The 14,425-nt window shown below is 40.0% G+C and overlaps 1 pseudogene; it reads right to left on the bottom strand.

Moving 5' to 3' along the window:
• Positions 1 to 10,183: 10,183 nt before the first annotated feature.
• LOC119620706 (peptidyl-prolyl cis-trans isomerase A pseudogene) lies at positions 10,184 to 10,910 on the bottom strand (annotated as a pseudogene).
• Positions 10,911 to 14,425: the final 3,515 nt, after the last annotated feature.

Raw genomic sequence — 14,425 nt, 5'->3', positions numbered from 1 at the left:
GGAAATAGCTCCATCGGGAAAAAGCCAGCATCTGTATCTTATGAAAATGGAGAGAAAGAGAGAAATCTTTTTAATCCACCTAAAAATCTATTGTTTCAAAGAATAATGCTTTTAAAAATCGCTTGGGAAATTTCTCTTGCAAGTGCTTGCTTCTAATGCTTCCTCTACCCAGACTCCAATCTTCTAGCTTTCCCTCCAGTGAGCGAACCAGCCAGCTGTGTTAGTGCCATTCGGAAGTGCATTCCTGGATATGGCAACTGTGATCAACATCCCCATGATATGAGAGATCTGTGGTTAAGCAATGTACAAGGAGGGTGCCAGGAAAAAAGACGGCACTAGTTGGAGATAAATATTTCCTGAGGCTTATAAGCATACAAAAAGCCCCTGAGCCTCCCACCACAGGCAAAACCAAATCAGTCAAAGAGGCTCTCCCTGTTCCTGTACAGCCCATTGGAAGACATAGCTTCCCATTGCCTTTTACTTTTTTTGTTTGTTTTGTTTTTGCTTTGGTCCAGTTTTTACCTCATTTTAAGAGAAAAATGGTAAAGAGACCAACTTCAGGTTTTGCCCCTAGCCATAGAAATTATAAGAGGACCTCTACTTTGACCACTTTCTCTGTTCAAAGAGTTCTTACGTGATACATTTCACTAGATGTTAGGCTCCTCAAAGGCCAGGATTATTTCTAAACTTTTTAAAAAAGTTATCAGTATAATGTTCTCCATTTATTTAGGAGAAAGATGGCAAATGAAACATAAAACTCCACCATATATCAGAATTGCTGAGATAACATTTTTAGTCCCATATCATGGAAATGGGAAAAAATGGGAAATTTTAAAAGATAGTGAAATATACAGACAGGCACACAGCGAGAAAGAAGGAGGAAATGTATTTAGGAAGAAAAGAGATTAGATCCTTCTATTCCCTAGCATTCTGCCAGCTGTGGAATCATGACGGGAGGCAAACATTAAGCTCATTTCTTACTCAACCATTCATTCCTTTCATTCCTTTTGAGAGTATGAAAACACATCCAATTTGCCTCTCTCCAGACAAACAGAGTGTTCCAGAGTCTTATAGTATGATTTATATTTTTACAAGACAGTTTTATATAAAGAAAAATTTCATATATTGTTTTAATTTTAAAACAATTATTAGCAAATTGGATGAAGAGGCATAGAGAAGCCAATGTAAAAAGTAAGGATGGGGAAAGAAAGATGTGATAAAGAGATCAACACCCAAACAAAGACTAAAAAGAAGAAACAGAGGGTGAGGGAGAAGCAGCAGAAGAAGAATTGAATACATTACAAACGGAGTGTTCATCAAAGCAGGTAAATTAGTTTTGTGAATTATTCTCGTAGCCCCTGTATTGTTTGCATGAGCTATTGAATGGCAAGGCAATGAGGATTAATACCTCTCTTAATAGTATTGTTGGTTAACTTGTGAAAACAGTCTTCAGTTGTCTTCCCTAGATCTTAAAAGGCTGTGTTCTGAATTATAGAGGAACAATAGCCCATCTGGAGTAAATTATTCTCTTGGTCTCAAAAATAGAGAGCAGAACATCACCCCACTTTCTAGCATATTGATTCTCAACCTTCTCCTTCATCCAATCACATCAGAATGTCACACTCCCATCACTCATGCAGGGATCCCCCTTGAGAAAGGATGGTGGGGGTGCAGACTCCTCAAGATGGAGGCTTCACAATTCCTGGGATGGACGCTGAGGGGTGTGGCAGGGGAGCAGGGGCACAGTCATGTGGCTGTTGGAGTTTGAATCTCCTTGCTAGGAAAATCCCAGTGCTTCTAAAATAACCCCTACTGCTTGCCACACCTGGTTGTGAATTACTGTTGTAGAATTTTAGTATAAATCAAGATCCCCAGTTCTAAACTAAAGCCTGATATTCAGCCCAGAGGAGGCATGGAATGACAGAAGTTTATCTGGATAGCCAGAGGGCAACAGGAAAATGATGTTACCTTGCCTTGTGAAGAAAGGGAGTAGGGATACCCACACTGATTGCCTGAGCCGCCTGCCTTTTATTCATTCACCATGTCAAGCCATCCCACCCATCTTCCCCAAATCTCCATGAATCATGGCACCTTCTCACTTAGAGCTCACTGTGTCAACACCCTCAGTATAATAAAGCGTCTCCATGAACTACCCCTACAACCTTCTCTAGCTTCACCTGCATAGTCTAACCCCTCCAAATGACCCATGACCCGGTCGCTGTTCCCCACGTGGTTCCCCTGAACTTTCAGGCCCCCAAGCATTCCTTAAACTATTGTCTGCACAATTGAGCTTCCTTTCCCTCAATACAGTTCTAACAATGTTCTTGCTATTATTTGTGATCTAGCTCAAATCACAAATCCTCTAAGAAATGTCCCCACTTCAAATCAAAATAAGTCTTTTATTCCATTTATGTTTATAGCACTATGGACTATATTTGTATTTCCTCTTTCATCCACTCACTGCTGCAGACTGAATTCCATTCCCCCCACAATTCCTATGTTAAAGTGCTTACCCCTAACATGACTGTATTTCAGGAGGTGATTAAGGCTAAACTAGATCATAAGGATGTGACCCTAATTCAATAGAACTGATGATGTCCTTATACAAAGGGGAAAAGATACTAGAGACCTCTCTCTTTCCTGCCCCCAACTCCAAGCACACAAAGAAAGAACAACCATGTAAGGATACAACAAGAGGGTGGCTGTTTGCAAGCCAAGGAGAGAGGCTTTCAGAGAAATCAAATCTGCTGGCACCTTGATCTTAGACTTCCAGTCCCCGGAACTGTGAGAAAATAAATTCCTGTTGTTTAAGCCACTCAATGTGTGATATTTTGTTAGGGCAGCAGGAGAAAGCTAATACATTTAGCCAACTTGTGTTGGGAACCTAATATATATTAGACCTCTTGATCATGCCCCCTGTGTAACATTGCCAGCTGTGCATCAGTATAACTGCCCAACGGGAAGCTCTTTGTGGAGCGGTAAGGCTCAGAGTCAAGTACATGCCTTCTTAAGACTACAGGCTTACTCATCTTCTGAATTAAAACCAAATTTTGCTTAAACTACATGTTGGCCCTAGAGAAGAGGAAGACATTTGCAGTATGATAGACAATATTGCCTTTCCTCAGGGCACATTTCAGCTCCTCTTCTGAGCATCCCACTGCACATGTTTATCTCATTGTTTCTGCCTGAGCCCTCCTGGCCCTTGAACAAAGAAACTTCTAAGCTAACGGAGCACAGCCCATGAGTTGGTTTCTAACCATGGCCACGGCTGCTGGCTTCCTCTTACCACCTAGTCTAAGAAAGACAAATGCATTTGAAATCCACTTCTTTTTCTCCAATGTACACCCTCCTTTCCTTTGTTTTAATAATTCAGTGTATTTTCACATTGGGAAAAGAACAAATGAGATGCACAAAATTCCCCTCTTTCTCTACTCCCTTTGGCTTTTTACACTGGACTGCAAAAGACTGTCCAAGTTTACGAAAATTGACTTTTGCCATTTAAGTAATCTAATCTCCACAAACCTCTTACACCTAAACAATAACCTTTTAAGGCACAGCAAGATAATTAATACTGAAAATAGTCTCTGCAGGGGATCTGTGTATCTGCCTATCCACATTTCCCATTCTGAAGAAATATCTAGCTTGTAGTTGTAAGTTTATGGAAAGATTTACCACACCAAACATGAATTATATTTTAATAGGCCTCTCCTTCCACATATTTTACAAATTGATTAACTTAACTGACCAAATACTAATTAAATATGCATTAGGAAATGGTTTGTATTCAACAGCTTCGCTAATATTCTTGCTGATGTTTTTGAAGCCCACTGAGTCGGAAAATCAATGCCATAGAGTCTGTTTCTCTGCCATATCCCTGCATACTGCACCAGCTCCCTGGTGCTGATGGGTAGTGCACTGGGAGGAAAGAGTCAAGCCAGGGGGAGGTGGGAAATCATTATTTAAAGGCCAAATGCCACCATTAGCATTGCTAGCAAATTCAAAGATGCATACGAGTATAGAGATAGCTCTCCCTTATTATTCACCTTGTTTTTTTTTGTGAATTGAGAGCATCCAATGGAACTGGAGTAAGACTGATAAAAATCCTATCTAGCAAGAACCCTTGTCCCTGACAATCCTGCAAACACTGCTCATTCTGAACACTACTCTTGCTGAGGAAACACGTTTTTCTCCTGAGTACCAGGCCCAGTCACACCCTGTCCCTAAAGCAGGAGTTCTTATTCTGGAGTTTGAGGACAGGCTTCTGGAAATCTGTGAAGCTGCTGAATTTTGAATGTAGAGCACATTTTGGAGCGAGGATGCATAGCTTTCAACAGATCTTAAATATACCCGTAAGTTCAGAAACATCAGGAATGAAAATTCTCCCCAACTCAGTCCTCTAATTGCCCTGGCTTATTGCCTTCCTGCAGATGGGCAGTTGCCTTCCTTCTCCACCTTACACCTTTTCTGTACATGCCATGTCATATACCTAGAATCCTCCCCACCTCCACTGCCTGACTATCTCTTACTCATCCTTTGGATGTTTGATTAAACATTGGTCTGACCGCTCTGCTCCAGAGCACTTCCCCTAATAATTTTCTTTGAAGGCACTTAACACAGTGTATGATTTAATATCTGTTCATTTAGTTGACTAATGTTTGTCTCTCCCCTTAAACTATAAACACCATAAGGATAGAGACCATATCAGTTTTCTTTTCCATTTTATCAGAACATGGAATATTGTACGTGACTTATATAATGTTTGCTGTGTGAATGAAAAATACATGAATAATAAATACATAACAAATACATTATAATAAATATATAATAAATATATATAATTACATGTAATATATAATAAATATATAATATATAATGTAATATATAATAAATACATAATAAATTAATGTGTATACCAAACCTCATTCTCTATGCCTCCTACAGCTAAACTGGCTTATACTGTCCTCTTAATTTTCTGAAATTCTAAATTCTCAAGCACACAGTGACATCATTCATTTGGACAATGTTACTTTTTACCTGCCTGCGTCATCTAAGTCTTAGTCACTCAGGTGACCTAAGAGTCCTTTGGGACAGAGAAAGGTCTTACAACCTTTGTGTAACTCCCACTTCACTTGGCTCATAATTGAGTGTGCATTAGGAAATAGTGAGATGCACGTGTTGAATATAATAAACTCAACCCAGATCTGCTGTCGAGTACCCCAAAGCCAGCCAGTCATATTTAGCTCATTCTGTTCCATACTAATTTACAATAATTGACAAGGTGTTAAGTATTTGGCCTGCCTTCCAAATTGATCACCAGCTTCCTAAGAGCCTGGATTCTTCCTTCTTTTCTAGGACATCTAGCGTGGTGCTGGATGCTCAATGGATTCACAATCAGCCTTATGGCTGACCATAACACAAAAAACAGGGTTAAACAGTCAGTAGCTATGTTTTCCATGAGACTTAAAAAAAATGTAAATGGGAAAAAAGTTAAGACTGGCCTGAGTTTTCTGATCTCCTTTGGTTTCCACAAGTTTTAGCTTCCCCATTGCAGAACGCTAAAGAACATCACACAAACTTCTGTCGGGAAATCTGAATGGGTATCCATTAGGGCTCTGGCCCTCATTTCTCACAGATGAGCCACTTTTTTACTGAATCACTTTATACTGCTCATCCTGATGCCCTGACAATATTGTCTTCTCAGTTACAAACCTGCAATATGAACTACAGAGGTAGTCCATATCTTTCTCATTCACTTCCCATCTGCTGTTCACCTTCAGGGCAAAGCCCACACACTTAATCAGACCTCACTGATGAGTAAATTTTGGACAGATTAGGGAGGGAAAAATTAAGATAGATTACTGTATCTGGATGCCCAGAAGCTCAGGCAATGGGAATATTTCATACATCAGTCAACAAATATCTGAAGGTAGCATCTGTTCAGTATCATTATTTATGAGAAAAGTAGGAGCAAAATGCATGGAGTTTGTGAAGCAAAAGAGATTCTGTTACATATTCTGAAAAGAAGCAATATTACAGCAACTATAAAATTGGTATTACCGTTGTGCCTTTTGATGCACTACGCTTTTAGAGTTGGAACATGGCAACGGTATACCTCCTTTTGGGAGGTAATGAAACGAAACTGAGTGTCCTTATATTAAGGTCAGACACAACTCTATCTAGTAGAGCAAATAACACACATCAAAAATCTCCATGTTGAATGGTGTACTTTGTTGCAAAACACCCATAGGAAATCCTTTGTGTTAGTTTGCTAGGGATGCCGTAACAAAATATCACGGTCTGGGTGGTTTAAACAACAGAACTTTATTTTCCCACAGCTCTGGAGGCTAGAAGTTCAAGATCAAGTTGTAAGTGGGTTTGGTTTCTTTGAGGTCTCTCTTCTTGGCTTGCAGATGCCAGCCTACTCTCCATGTCCTCACATGGTCACCCCTTGGTCTATGTGTTGTCTGTTTCCTAATCTCTTCTTTTTTATAAAAGATATCAGTCATATTGAATTAGAGCCCATTCATATGATGTCATTTTACCTTAATTATCACTTAAAAGATGCTGTCTCTCGATAGTCACATTCTGACATACATACTGGGGTTAGGACTTCAACATATGAATTTTGAGGAGACAAAATTAAACACCCTAGTTTCTTGCAGTAGTATTATCTCCTCCTAACCTGTCTGTCCCTACCTTCAGTACCTTTCTTCTCTAAATTATACCACGGTCAGAGATTTTTCCTGAACACAGGTCTTACCTTGTCATCCTCCTGCCTAAAAACCACCTTATTTTCTATAGATTATAAAATGAAATTCACACTCTAACTGGGCACACAAGGCCATTTCTTGTGTGTCTTATCTGTGGCTCTTCCATTCGCAAATTAATTGAACTCTGCCCTCTTCTCCGGATAGGTCTCCCAACTGACAGCCTATGGACCTTTAATTGTAAGTTTCCTTCTGCCTGGAATTCACCACCCACCTTTACCCTTTCCCAAAACACATCTACTCAACAATCCCAGACGCACCAACCTCCAGCACCATCATCATAAGCTCGATCTTTCTAAATCACAATTCTGTTCATTTTAAGAGAATTCTCAAATCCTTCCTCCTTTAGTAACTATGTCCTGATACCCCTCAATAGAAAGAAATCTCTTCTTTCTCCAAATTCCTATTGTAACCAATCTTATTGCATTTAACAACAATATAATATACAAAGAAATATGTTATCTTATTTGGAGACTGGATCTTCATTAGTTTCCTGAGGCTGCCATAACTTATTACCACACATTTGGTGGCTTAAGCAACAGAAATTTATTGTCATAGTTCTGGAGGCCAGAAGTTCAAAATCAAGATATTGGTAGAGTTGCATTCCCTGTGAAAATTCTAGGATAAAATTAATTTCCTTTCTCTTCTAGTTTCTGGTAGCTGTGAGTATTTCTTGATTTATAGCCATATCACTCCAATCTCTGCCTCTGTAGCTATGTTGCCTCATTTGTTCTTGGAATTAGGCTTATCTTGATAATCCAGAAGTATTTCTTCATCTTAAGATTCTTAATTATATGTGTAAGGAACTTTTTCCAAATAAGGCTTTGGGAATTAGGACCTGCACATATCTTTTGTGGAAGCCAGCATCGAACCCATTACAGGATGCAATCTGATCCATTTCTATATCCCCACAGTGTCTAAAAGTGTCCTACTTAGGTAGGTGCTCACAGATATTGGTGGAATGGATGGATAGCAAGTAAAATAACCTAGTTAGTTCAATCCTAACTGTTGATAGATAATTCACTGAATGAACAAACTGTTACTCTGAAATAACAAAATCAGTGGATTGTTCTGGTGTTTCCAAAATAATGCTTTAGAGCATTGCCGTTGCAAAAAGGAAACAAAAATCATTGATGGGTTTCTAGTATAATTAAATGTTTTAGCTAGATAAACTACTTAATAATAACGTTTACATCAAAGACAATTTTTTATATGTTTCAATTAACATTTTCTCTCTGTTCTGTTGTATTCTAAATACCTGATATTTAGAATACATCTGATAGCATGATTCTTACGCAAAACAAAATAAAACTGACTTATAGTAAGTTTTAATTTCATACATTAACATACATTTCTTGCAAAGCAACAGATTTGTATATTACTCATAGTAAAGTGTTGATCATTAATTATTTAAAATATGGCATCATTTCTTCTGAAATCATTTATTTTGTGGCCAGATATTGCATGAAATCATTTATTTTGTGGCCAGATATTGCAAACAGCACACAGTGCAGCTTGAAGTAGACGTTTAAAAGATAATTAAACTTACTTTTATTTTAGCATAGCTGCATTTTTGCAATGTAGAAAAGACCTGTTTAAGTTAGCACCTTAACAGTGGGCAGCACTTTATGGTCTTTAAACTCCTTCCCTGTATTGTATTATTTCATGAAATCACATGACAAGCATGAAGAGAAGATAAGACCCACTTGATTCAAATTTCTAATCACTGGTGAGGCTCTTTTCAGAATGTACTTTTGTAATGGTCAATAAAATCCCTTTCACAGAGAACAAATATTCACCAGGATCTATAAAGATAAAAGACTTTTATTTTTTCCTACAGAGCTTGCTAAAATCCATTCTGTCCATTTTGTCTGTAGATAAAAAAGACATGTGACCTAGCAATAAGCAAAGGAAAGCTGTATCTTTAGAATTATTGATTGTTGGCTTTTAGAGTTGGAAAGGGTCTTAGAAACGCTCTAGGCTTCAGACTTCGTTGAGTCTTAAAGGGGTTAAGTGACTTTTCCAAGGTCACAGCATTCCCAGAAATTTAGGACTAGAACCCAAGTCCTTGATTCCCAGGCCTGTGACTACCGCACCACAGTTGGAATCTCAGTCATAGACTTTATATAAATATATATTATCAGTGTGTCACATGATGCAACCTAGATAATGTGATTTTGTAGCTCTCATGTATTATGTGGGTTCAGGAAGATGAAAAACATCCAGCGACAGCTTGTTAACGTCTGCTGTCAGCTCTGTGTTCACTGACATCACATTGGTAGTGTTTATACCACGGAAATCAGCAAACACTACAGATTAGGACTTAACTAGTGAGGAGGTGGGTATAGTTAGCTAATTTTTAAACATTTGTTAGTATATCGCTGATAAAATTCTCACCCTCCTCTGGAAGAACAACATTCACCTTTGATTCCCTGGATTCATCATAGAAAAATGGGCTTAGAAATATTATTTTTTCTTTAAGATCTGAATGTGAAATAACAACAGTTACTATTCATTATATGATTACCAGTATGCCAGGAACTCTTCGTGGGATTTTACATGTTTTGCTCTTTAAATTTGCCCTGATAGCCCTTTAAGGTAGGTACTCTTACTACCCTCATTTCACATATGAGGAAACTGAAACCTAGAGTTGATGTATAATTTACCAACCTTTGCTGATAATAAGCAGAAGAACTAGAATTGAAAACCAGATTTTGCTCCAAAGTCTTTGTTCTTTCCTCCATATTATATTCTTTTCATCTTAGCCCTATGAACTATATTCTTTGAATTAATAATTATAGCCACAGCTATTGGGTGTCTACTAGTGCCTGATGTTGTGTTAGGCCATATACAAATATAAATTATCTTGCAAAGTGGGTGTTATTAGCACCTTGCATTGTACTGATGAATAAACTGGCAGAAAGGTTAAGTGATTTGCTCTCAGTCACAAAGCCAGGACACTGTGGGTGGAATCTACAGGAGGCCTGCCCACCCCAGACCTCTATTTCTCACACCCTCAAAAGGACTGTGAGCTGACAGCTCCAACCCATGATGACATTTGGTGAATGTGACTGATACACCACAGCTGTAACCTCCGCCAAAGTTCCACCTTTTGTTTTTTGTTCCCCGTGTCACAGGCAATGCGGAGGCACTTTAGAATTCTTCTATAAAACAGAAGTTGTAGTAACATATGTATCAAGACTTTGGTGAAATTACAGAGCTGAGCAGAGTGACTATGATCACCCAAACAACGTGACCTGAGCCTTCCAAAAACCATCATGGTTATTGATAGACCTTTCATTTCTACTTGGAATAAGCATACAGCAATTTTTTTCTCTCACTCATTTGCAGACAGCCTCAGCACTCAGACCAAAAATGAGAACGATTTTTGCTGTTGTTATTATTTAGTTTTTTTCATAATCATAAACTTAAGTCTGCAATACATGGAAGGGAAGGCATGGAAGTGAATAAGGAAAACGTGGAACCCAAAGGGAATGAGAGCACAAAGATTATAGAATACTGCAAACAAATGGGGTGGAAGGGTGCTCTCCTGAGCTACAGAAGGAATGGTCTGGTGGTTAAGGTAAAACACAAGTCAAACTTATTGGAGTTGTCCACAGCCAGCAATGGTGATCTTCTTGCTGGTCTTGCCATTCCTGGACCCAAAGCGCTCCATGGAGTCCACAATATTTATGCCTCCTTTCACCTTGCCAAAGACCACATGCTTGCCCTCCAACCACTCAGTCTTGGCGGTGCAGATGAAAAACTGGGAACCATTGGTGTTGGGTCCAGCATTGCCATGGACAAGATACTAGGACCTGTATGCTTCAGGATGAAGTTCTTGTTATCAAATTTCTCCCCATAGATGGACTTGCCACCAGTGCCGTTATGGTATTTGAAGTCAGCACCCTGACACATAAACCCTGGAATAATTATGTGAAAGCAGGAACCCTTATAACCACATCCTTTCTGTCCAGTGCTCAGAGCATAAAAGTTTTCTGCTGTCTTCAGAACCTTGTCTGCAAACAGTTCTAAGGAGACGTGGCCCAAGTGCTTGTCATTGACAGTGATGTGGAAGAACACGGTGGGGTAGATCATGGCTGACAGTACGGGGCTACTAGTGTTGGTGGTGTCTGCAAAGCAGCCGAGAATGATTTTAAAATGCTCAGCCTCCCAAATGGCTTTTGAGGTCCAAGTTGCATAACACAATAGAGTAAATACTTTGAACTACAAAGAAGAAAAAAACTTTATGCTTATTACCCATCACTGCTTCTGGCCTTACTCTACTCCAAATTTGTTTATAGTGGTGGTAGAAAGCCCAAAACTCACATGAAATATAATAGGAAATGTCAAAAATGATCATGGTGGATTTAAAAAAGAAACACTTCATGATAAACCATGAGAACTGATGTAAGTGGTTAGAATGGAAAGGAGGACCTACACATTTTTCAGCCAAATATAAGTTATTAAGTGTCTGATGGAACTCAAATCTATGTCTCTAAACTACTTCAATTATCTGGCCAATTTATATGGCTGTATTTAGCCCCATATGGTTCCTCAGTATTGTGTTAAGTACTAGGGAATGGCTGAGAATATGGGGAGTAAAGGAAACTTTTGTTTCCTAAGTATTGTTTCATTTCCTTGTTATTGTAGTAGCTTATTATCTATCTAAGGAGATAAAGCTAACGTCTTCTAAACAATCTAGGAATAATTACATGTTAAATAGTGTGTTTCCATACAAGAGAAGTATGTATGCCGGCCACATGGGCTAAACTTGTCTGGATATCCTTGAGAGAAAATAACTAAAGAGCGGGAGAGACGTAGGGCTTGACTGGCTGTTTAATAATGAATATCATTTACATAAGTAGTGAGCAAGTCATTCCAGCCATTTAAAGTGAAAACAAAGGGAAAACCAAAGTCCTAGGTAGGAATGAGCCTGCTGTGGTTTGGGAACATTTCGCAAATGTTATTTTCAAAGTGAAAAATAAGACTGTAGAGGAAACATGGGTCCAATCTGAAGGCCCCAGCAGGCCACTCAGGGGAGTTTGAGCTTAAGGGGCAAGGCATCAGGAACTCATTCTAAGTCTTCGAAAAAGAATAACACAATGAAGGCGGTGACTCAAGAAGAAAGGTCCATTCTGCCTCTGCCACCCCATATCTCTACATATTTGTCTCCCAGTGCTTTCCTGCAGCCCCTGAGCCAGTCCTGGCCAAAGCAGGCCACAGGAAGCTTCAGCATTTGGAGCAACTGTCCCCTTAACCCTATTGGTGGATCTCGGCAATATTTTCCTTCACATTCTCAGTATTTCAACACTGACTTTTCACATCTTTCCCTAACCTGCCAAAAGGTGTGGATATCTGCTGATACCCCCTAGGCTCCTGGGTGTCCCGCCACCCTCCAGGTGCCCAGGGACTATGCCTCCTAAAGTCTCTACATTGCCTTGTCACCATCCACCCCTGCAGAGGTAAGATGTTCACTCTACAGGCTTTTTTGGTGCCTAAGGCCTTGCAACTTCATGTGCCATCTCTTAGGTGAAGACTGCCTGGATTTACCACCTCTGTGCTTTGACCTCCTGGGGACCCCTGACCTTTGGAGAGCTAATGCCTGCCATATATATTTGCTGTGATTACACATTTTGTGTTTTCTGAAGCAATACTAGCCCACTTAGCTACATTTCCACTATTATAAACAGCTAGAGCCAACAGGCCTAGACCTCCTGATCCATCCTTCCTAGAATATCTTTTTTTTTTTTTTTTTGGTCTATCAGTTAACCTGGTAAACATTTATTCACTTCCTGATATGGTTTGGCTCTTTGTCCCTACCCAAATCTTGTTGAAATGTAATCCTCAATGTTGGAGGAGGGGCTTGATGAGAGGTGATTGGATCATGGGGGCAGACTTCTCCCTTGCTGTTTTCATGATAGTGAGTGAGTTCTTATGAGATTTGGTTGTTTAAAAGAGTAGCACCTCCTTCTTTACTGTCTCTCTCTCTCTCCTTGTCCACCATGTGAAGATGTGCTTACTTCCACTTCACCTTCTTCCATGATTGTAAGTTTCCTGAGGCCTCCCGAGCCATGCTTCCTGTACAGTCTACAGAATTGTGAGTCAACTAAACCTCTTTTCTTTATAAGTTACCCCCTCCAGGTAGTTCTTTATAGCAATGCAAAAACAGACTAATACAGAAAATTGGTACCAGGAAGTGGGGCATTAATATAAAGATATGTGAAAATGTGGAAGCAGCTTTGGAACTGGGTAGCAGGCAAAGGTTGGAATAGTTTGGAGGGCTCAGAAGAAGGCAAGTTGAGGGAAAGCTTGGAACTTCCTAGAGTATTGTTAAACCATTGTGATCAAAATGCTGACAGTGATATGGACAATGAAATCCAGGCTGAGGTAGTCTCAGATAGGGATGAGGAGCTTTGGGAACCAGAGCAACAGTCAATTTTGTTATGCATTAGCAAAAAGGATGGAGGCACTATGCCCCTGCCCTAGAGATCTGTGGAATTTTTAACTTGAGAGAGTTGATTTAGGATGAAGAAATCTATAACCAACAAAGCGTTCAAGATGTAACCTTGCTTCTTCTAACAGCATATGCTTATATTCATGAGCAAAGAGATTATCTGAAACTGGAGCTTATATTTAAAAGTAAAGCAGAATATAAAAGTTTGGAAAAATTGCAACCTGACCATGTGGTAGAAAAGAAAAATCCATTTTCAGGGGAAAAATTAAAACTGGCTGCAGAAAATTACAAAAGTAAAGAGAAGCCAAAGGTTAATAGCCAAGACAATGGGGAAAATGCCAGGAAGGCATTTCAGAGACCTTCAGAGTAGCCATTCCCATCACAGGCCCAGAGGCCTAGGAGGCAAAAATGGTTTTGTGGGCTGGGCCCAGGGCCCCACTGCCATGCACAACCTCAGGACACTGCTACCTGTGCCCCAGCCACTCCAGCTCCAGCCATGGCTCAAAGGGCCCTGGATACATCTCAGACCAGTGCTCCAGAGGGTGCAAGCCATAAACCTTGGCAGCTTCCACGTGGTGTTAAGCCTGTGCATACACAGAGGGTAAAAGCTGAGACTTGGGAGCCTCTGCCTAGATTTCAGAGGATGTATGGAAATTCCTGAATGTCCAGGCAGAGGTCTGCTGCAGGGGCAGAGCCCTCATGTAGAACCTCTACTAAGGGAGTGCAGAAGGGAAATGTAGGGTTGGAACCCCAACACAGAGTCCTCACTGGGGCACTGCCTAGTGGGGCTGTGAGAAGAGAGCCATCATCCTCCAGATTCCAGAATGGTAGATCCACTGACAGCTTGAAGCTTTCACTGTGTGCATGGAAAAGCCACAGGCTTTCAATGCCAGCCTGTGAAAGTAGCCACAAGGCCCATACCCTGTGGCACCACAAGGGTGAATCTGCCCAAAGCCTTGGTAGCATACCCCTTGCATCAATGTGGCCTAGATGTGAGACATGGAGTCAAAGGAGACTATTTTGGAGCCTTAAGATTTAATGACTGCCTTGCTGGGTTTTGCACTTGCATGGATCCTGTAGCCCCTTTGTTTTGGCCAATTTCTCTCTTTTGAAATGGGAGCATCTATCCAATGCCTATTTCCCTATTGTATCTTGGAAGTAACTAATTTGTTTTTGATTTTACAGGCTCATAGGCAAAAGG

This window comes from Chlorocebus sabaeus, chromosome 15 (assembly GCF_047675955.1).
Source record: "Chlorocebus sabaeus isolate Y175 chromosome 15, mChlSab1.0.hap1, whole genome shotgun sequence".
Taxonomy (NCBI): domain Eukaryota; kingdom Metazoa; phylum Chordata; class Mammalia; order Primates; family Cercopithecidae; genus Chlorocebus; species Chlorocebus sabaeus.
Note: the sequence above shows the minus strand (reverse complement) of the source record. Positions and strands in the feature narration are given on the sequence as shown.